A 7956-nucleotide genomic window follows, 5' to 3' on the forward strand; every position below is an offset into this window, starting at 1 on the left:
GTATGAGATCTGAGTTTAGAAGAGAAAGCACAGAGCCTTACATGCCTCCCTAAGACATATGGATTTCATCTTGAGAGAAGAGTTTTAAGTTCCCCTCACCCAGAGGAATTCATTAGCAGAATCTCTCCTGGATCTGGGCAGAGACCAATATTTTCATTAATCCTGATGAGAACTGAGAGTTCCCTTGGCAAAATTGTAATGGGTGCAGATTTTATATGTAATACATTCTTTTTTTCTCTCTCTTTCTCTTGTCTTTCTTTTTGTTCTTCTCCTCTCCATGCCTCCCCCTACCTTCTTTGTGCCCTACATACATTTCTTGAATCAGCCGCCATGCTGTGGACTGCTAACTGCAACTTTTCGCCAGGTAGGTAGGATTCTGGTCATTAAAAACATCCTTGCCTGCACAAGACATTCTACCAGAAATGACCTTCACCCCTTTTTGCACTAAATGGTCTCATCTCTGAAGACTCAAGTCAAACTGCAATTTTTTTTTCTGTAGACATCTCCTGCCCTCCAGAAAGCTAACTACACCTCACACTTATGCTACATGACATCTCCTGCCCTCCAGAAAGCTAACCACACCTCACACTTATGCTACATGTTTACAGGTATAGTTATGGCTATATGATCACTTAGTTTAGAAATTGTTTATTATGGCACACACTCTTCCACCAGAGCCCAGCTTTCTATGAACTGCAGCAGGGAATCGGTCCTTTCCTGTACCTGCAGGTGAAACCCTCTCCATCACCACGTAAGGTCACACAATTACCAGAGATGGGCACACCCAGCACACCCACCTGCCATGGAGTGCCATTTTTCACTGAGCGGCCTTGTCGAACCACTTGTCTTCTCTAACCTCTGTTGCCTCATCTGCTGTGGGAGGGAGTCTGAAAAGCATGGGTCTTCGAGACTCAAAACCTGTGATCCTACAACTGAGGCATCACACAGCGTGCTTGCAAGCCACACGCACACGGCTCCTCACCTCAACTAATAGGCTCAAAGCAAGGAATCGTTCTCTGCCAGAGTAGCAATAGGAAAAAAGTAATTAGAGAAGTCCATAATATGCAGGTGTGGACAAGGTGACGGCTCTACAGGGAGAAATCATCATCCCAGAGACTCTAAGAATCAGTTTCTGAAAGGGATTTTCATGAAGCCTCTGAAGCATGGCACAGTAATTAGAATGCCCTCTGCTTGGGTACTTCTCTCGTGTTCCTTCCTTTTCGCATGTAAGAATCTACTTAGGAAACGCTGCTAGGACCTTAGTTATAACATTGGCACATAGCTGTTTACCTGAATGGTGGCTAATTGAGTGCTGGCCCGTTTTAGATAGTGTGTGGCAATTACAGCCTCCTTAGCTCCCCTCCTTCTGACATGTGATAATTTTGTGAAAGTTGGGGAGGGGTGTCTCACAGAAGCTTTGTTAATATTTCTTTTTCAGGAAGCACTTTCTAAGTTCACAAAAACACCTTTAAGTGGGCTTTCAGACACAATGGTTGGTGCTTTCACTCACTTCTGAAGCCCCTCAATCTACTCTTAGGGCTGTCTCTGACTGTGCCTTTTAGTAAAAAAAGAGGTTTGGAGTCAGTAAACCTTGTTTAAAACCTTCTTTCCATCCTTTACCAGTTAAGCTAAGCTTGAGCAAATTACATGTATCTCTGGTATTTATTCTCCTCCTCTTCAAGGTAAAGATTCTAATAGCTACCACACAGAGTTGTGAAAATGAAATGAGAGGCTTGGAGTTAATAGTTAGAATAGATGTCACCAGAAAATAGAATGAAGGTATAAAATGGAAAGCTGAGAGTTAATCTGTGCAGAATTGGTGAAAAGATTGTAAATCTTTGGAAAGAGAAATTGTGGGAGCAGAGCTATTACATGGTCAGGACAGTGGTTGATAGGGAATGTACAAGGACATGTATATTACTAGAAGGAAAGCTAAAAGATGTAACATGGGGCTGTACAACAAAGTGAAAACTTGTATGAAATACGAATATGTGTTATATGCATATGTAAGATTGTTTTTACGAAATATAAACACAAATGAACTAGAGAGATGGAAACAATAGCAGCTATGTACTGCAAGGGAAGAATAGAGAGATTAAGAAGTGATGATTTTTTTTTCATTTGTCTGATTTTTTTATTTATTATTATTAAAATGAGAATGTTCTAATAATGATAGAAGTGATGAATGCACAACTATATGATTATAAAAAATAACTTCAAATGTACGCTTTAGATGGATGTATGCTTTATTAACATGCACCAAAAAAAAAAAAAGGAAACAAACAAATGAGAGGTTGATGAGATACACTGAGCCTGCTGTCTGCATGCAGCTGCCACTCACAGTCACCCTTCCCTCTGGGATCCATGTACCCATAGGAGGCGTTTAGCATCCAGGGTCTACTGTTAAAGTATCGGTAATTAAACGACTCAGCAGTAAAAATGATCTTATCGATAAATGTTTTACCTAATGATGTATACATTAGCATGGACTAGAATAGCAAAAATCAGAACTCTCTCTTTTGTTTTTTGGGTAGAATTTGGGATATGCTATTCCATGAACATGATATCATAAAAAATTTTAAAAATCCTAATGACTAAAACCATCTAAGACCCAGAAAGTTGAGGTGACTTAATGAAGGAAGGTCAGCTCAAGGACAGGGATGTAGGTATCCTGACATTCATGCAGGATCCTTCAGTCTTACTGTCCTGGCCCTGCCAACCTCACATTAAGTGAATTCAGGACCAAGATGGGATAGAAGCCGGGTGTTTGGGCAAGCAGAAAGAGGGTAGCAGGTCCCCAGGAGGAAGGGAAGAGGTTGCTACTGCAGCTCCCTGCTCTGGTTTTCTACCTCCATTGCTTCAATTAATGTCTTGTCATTAAGCTCTCTCATGCTGAGTGAATCACTGGTTGACGTTTCACGGGAAGTGCTAGCAGTCCTGGGTTGTATGGAAAGGAAACACTTTCCCTAGTCCACCTGCCCCCAACCTGGCAGCTGGCATTATTATCACAGGAAATCACTCATCTCTTTCTATGCTGTGCCTTGTAATATTATAGAACCTATAGCATTGCATTATGTTTATCTGTGGTTTTTCCCCCCTGTCCACCACTAGACTGTGATCTTGTCTCTCCAATGGCTATGCCTTATCTTCCTCTGGGTGCTTACAGTGTTCAGATCACAGTAGGAGTCAAATTATATTTTTTAAATGAACAAATGAGGGGAAAAGTAAATGGATGAATGAATGCATTAAAGTGGAAAGAAATGCCCCCTATGGAAATTTTCAACTCTAATATTTTATAATTCTACTTTACTCTCTTTGTGTTCATACTTAATGAAACATTAGGGGGAATGAACAAACAGTTATTGAGGGGCAGTATCTTGAACAGATTCAGTTGAATTTTCCCCATGGTCTCAAGCATTACATTTTACTATTTTTATTTTGTCTATGAGAAAGGGAAAGCTCAGAAAAATTGAACTCACACAAGGGCAAAGCTTCAGGTCTACCCAACATCCAAACGTTGTTGACTTACTATTTCCTTTTGCTAAGGTGACAATCGTAGTGACCAGCACACAGTAGGGATGACAGAAATGCTGGTGGAAGTGAGAAAAATAGGAAAGTAGAAAGGAGTAAATAGGAAAAGAAATATAGAATTATAGAATTATAATACTAGGGAACTCATGGCCCATAGCTGGTTCCATTCTTAAGGGGTTATGGCAGAAATCCTTGGGTTTGAGCCCAAATCCATCTTCCTGAAAAGGAGACATCTTGGTGCTAATTAGGACCAACTCTCATGAGCAGTTAGCATAGATATTAAAAGAAACAGTGGTTGTCATTTTGAGTTATCCCTTCAGGAATTCAAGTCCTGTGCCCCAAATCCTTTAGCTCTCTTGGGTGACAAAAACACACAATTCTCAAATCCTCACTTTTCTAGAAGACACTGACGTATGAGAAAACATAGAAAGGAGGGTCAGTATGGAGAGTACACAGCGGTACTAGTCTCACATTGAAACCCACATCTCTCATTAGCAGTTATGATATTGGCAAGTCATTAAACCTTACTGAGCCAAACATTCCTCATTCACAATTTCAGGGAAACCCAATGCACTTCATTGTTGTTTGAACAGAATAAACCAGGTAGAAAGTGATTACTTTCTTTGTACAATGTCTGGCACACACACATGTGCTTGCACGCAGATATTCCAAAGTTAGAAATCTCTCTCTCTCTCTGTCTCTGTCTGTCTCTCTCTTCCCCACCCCCTTCCATGTGTGTATATGGGCGGGGGGTGGGGGTGGGGGATTACTTTCTGAATTAATGTAATGCAGAGGTCAAAGGTTTGGGTTGTTTCTATAATATATGAAAACATGAATAGAGCATCTAAAATAAGGTTAGTTGTGTAGTAAGCTCTGAACTGGTGCCAGGCAATGTGAGCTTTAGTTTCAGCTCTGCTTCCATTTAGTTGCTTGATTTTGGAGAAATCACCACCCTCCAAATGGCCACATTTCACATATTTTTAATATGGAGGGAACAGGCAATTTATTTATGTGATTTCTTCTGATGATTCCAAGTGTTATTGTTTCAATTTGATGTTATCGTAAGCTGTTCTATGGCAGAAGCAAACTAGTAAAACTCCTATGAAATCTCAAGACTACTAGCAGAACAAGACTAAGAGAATGAAGGAGAGCAAATCAAATATGGCTAGTTGAAGATATCACATCACATCCGTATGTGGTGTGTGACTTTCTCACTCCTCCACTGATAACAGCACATGAAAAATACTGAAGTTGACTCCAGAAGACTCTGGTAGTATAAATCGTTGCCTGATGATGGACGGACTTCTCAAATCACTGCAGATAACTGTCTTTTAAATCCCTAATAACTCTGTAAGGTACAGTTTACCATCCTTCATGTCTAATTCAAATCCTATCCAATCATTTTATTAGAGTGAAGAACATGAGGCATTCATGTTGAAATTTAATTTAACTAGTAATTGGATGCAAATTTTGCTCTAGGTACTGGGACATAATATTAAAATATATCTCCAGTTTCCTCCTCAGTGTTAGTGAAATTCTCCCACAATGAATATATGCAGAAGAGCTATTTGTTTGGGATGCAAGTCTATTCCATTTGAGTCTAGAAACATCCATTGCACTTCAACCATGTGCTACACATTATACTTGGCATGTAAGTACAATATGTAAAAAACAAAACAAAACAGGGCTCCCCTTTTGGAAGAAGAAATGTGTTCAGTTCCTCAACATTTTTCTTCTTCCAGCAATTTTAATATAAATGTCAGTGTGAATCTGCAACTAATTAAATGCTCATAGCTTGGTCTTGAGAAGTAAACACCTTCTAGAGCCAGTCTTCTTGGATTTGATTCCAAAGGTCTCATTCACTAGTTTTGTGACCATAGGTAGATTGCTTCACCAACCTAGGTCTCAGATCCTCGTCTTTCAAGTGGTGGTGATGATGGCGCCTATCTATTAGGATTATTGTGAAGATGAAATAACTTCATGTATGTAAAAGGCTTGAAAGATTGCCAACCATTAAAGCACAATGCTGAGTGTTTGTAAAATAGTGACTCCTGGTTTTTAAGAAATGGCAGAATCTTGAGTTTCACAGTGTAAATTGAAAGTATATTTGACTCAGGAGACTGGGCACTAATTCTAATTCTTTACCACTGTAAAACAATATGGTTTTTGTCATTCACTTCCCTTCCTGGGTCACCTTTTCCTCATCTGAAAATGCAATGGACTTACTGAGACATAGAGTCTAAGGGTATGTGTTTAGAGTCCAACAGATCCAGGTGGAAATCCTAGCTCAGTCATGTACTAGCCATTTGACCTTGAAACATCTATCCCACATGAAAGAGTGACAAAGAAGCACTCGCTCATAGGTAGGTAGTAGTATTTTAATAATGTCATGAAATTAAAGAAACTAACACCATCTATCATATTGTTGTTTAATAATTATGAGTTATTATTGTTAGTGGTAGTAGTATCTTTGACCAAACTTCATTTCTTTTAATCAAATAATATAATTCAGAGATAATAAAACTTTTATAAAGATTTAAATAAATTCAGGATTTAAAAAGTGAGAAAAGAATTGGGCACAAATTGTATAAATATCCAAGTTCCTATCAATAGGAACACCAATTACTTGACTCTACACATTGCTCATTGTCTTTTCCTTGGAACAATAACAATCCCATTGGGGATCTTGGGCAGTGCAAAGAGGAAGATGAAAAGGAACATTCAATAGAAAGAACAAACAAACATATGACTGTCTTCACAGTTTACTTGGGGAATATCAAACTGATTTTCACATGACAATAGACGTATATTCTATTTAGCATTATGCAATTAATCTGTGGATTATACCTATATTAGAGGAATGACCATATATAAATGATGCATTTTTAGAGGTATTCTTGAGCTTCAGAGATGACTTGTCATGCTCATAAACTTGAGAGACTATTTACATGTCTTAAGATTCTGGCGGCAGACTTGGCCCAGTGATTAGGGCATCAGTCTACCACATGGGAGGTCCACGGTTTAAACCCCAGCCCCCCTGGCCCGTGTGGAGCTGGCCCATGTCTGTGCTGATGCGCGCAAGGAGTGCCCTGCCACGCAGGTGTGTCCCCCGTGTACCCACAAGGAGTGCACCCGGTAAGGAGAGCTGCCCAGCACGAAAGGAAGTGCAGCCTGCTCAGGAATGGTGCCGCACACACCGAGAGCTGACACAACAAGATGACGTAACAAAAAGAAACAGATTCCCGGGCCGCTGACAACAACAGAAGGGGGCAAAGAAGACACATTGCAAATGGACACAGAGAACAGACAACTGGGTCGGGGGGAGGGGGGGAGGGGAGAGAAATAAATAAATAAATAAATCTTAAAAAAAAAAAGAAAATTTCTCAAACATTTTTGGCCTTCCTCTTTGAGGACATTCAGAGCCCCTTTTAAGAGGCATATAGGAGGTAAATGTTTTATTACCAGCCAGGATTCTTCTACTAGACTACCCATGGTCACAATCAGATTTAATGCAGTCAAGAAATCTTTCCTCAGATTTCTAATGAATTATTTATACTACTTTAAGCACCATGCTGCATTCCTCACCTTTCCTGCCCTTGCTACAACCTTTCTAATATTTGAACCTTGGCATTTCCCTCTGTCTACAATGCCTTCTATTTCTCATTTGAGAAAATCTCTAATTGCCTTTGGTACCATCTTCCTGCTGTAGGGAATAATAAAAATAAATACAATGCACTGCACCTGAGATTCAATTGTGCAAACAAGGGGTAGCCTCAAGAGACAAACTTTCCCTGATAACTAATTACTGTCAGAAAGAGAGACTAATTGTATTGCTTGTTTGTTGTTTTTTCTATTGCCAACCACTGTCTCCAGCAGACATTCTCCAAATTTGCTCCCTATATTTTTTTAATTAAAAAAATGTTTTCCATTCTTTTTTCCTTAAATCCAACAATAAAATATTTGTGGAGCATCTATCAGTACCATGCCCTGAGCTAGGTTCTGGAGATGAGAGTAAACAAATAAACATGGTCCCCATCTCCTGTGATTGTAGTCTGCTATGAAAGATATAAATAAAACACTATATTGCATAAATCTATAATCCCACACTTCATAAATGCTGTGGGGTTCTTATAATGTAGTATGAGAAAATACCTTAAGACCTCATTTATTTATTTATTTTAAGGTTTTATTTATTTATTTTTATTTATTTCTCTCCCCCCCCATTTATTATTTTTTTATTTATTTTTCTTCCCCCACCCCCCCAGTTGTATGTTCTCTGTGTTCATTTTGCTGTGTGCTCTTCTTTGTCCGCTTCTGTTGTTATCAGAGGCATGGGAATCTGTCTCTTTTTGTTGCGTCACCTTGGTGCGTCAGCTCTCTGTGTGTGCGGCGCCATTCTTGGACAGGCTGAACTTTCTTTCACAC

Source organism: Dasypus novemcinctus, chromosome 14 (assembly GCF_030445035.2).
Source record: "Dasypus novemcinctus isolate mDasNov1 chromosome 14, mDasNov1.1.hap2, whole genome shotgun sequence".
Taxonomy (NCBI): domain Eukaryota; kingdom Metazoa; phylum Chordata; class Mammalia; order Cingulata; family Dasypodidae; genus Dasypus; species Dasypus novemcinctus.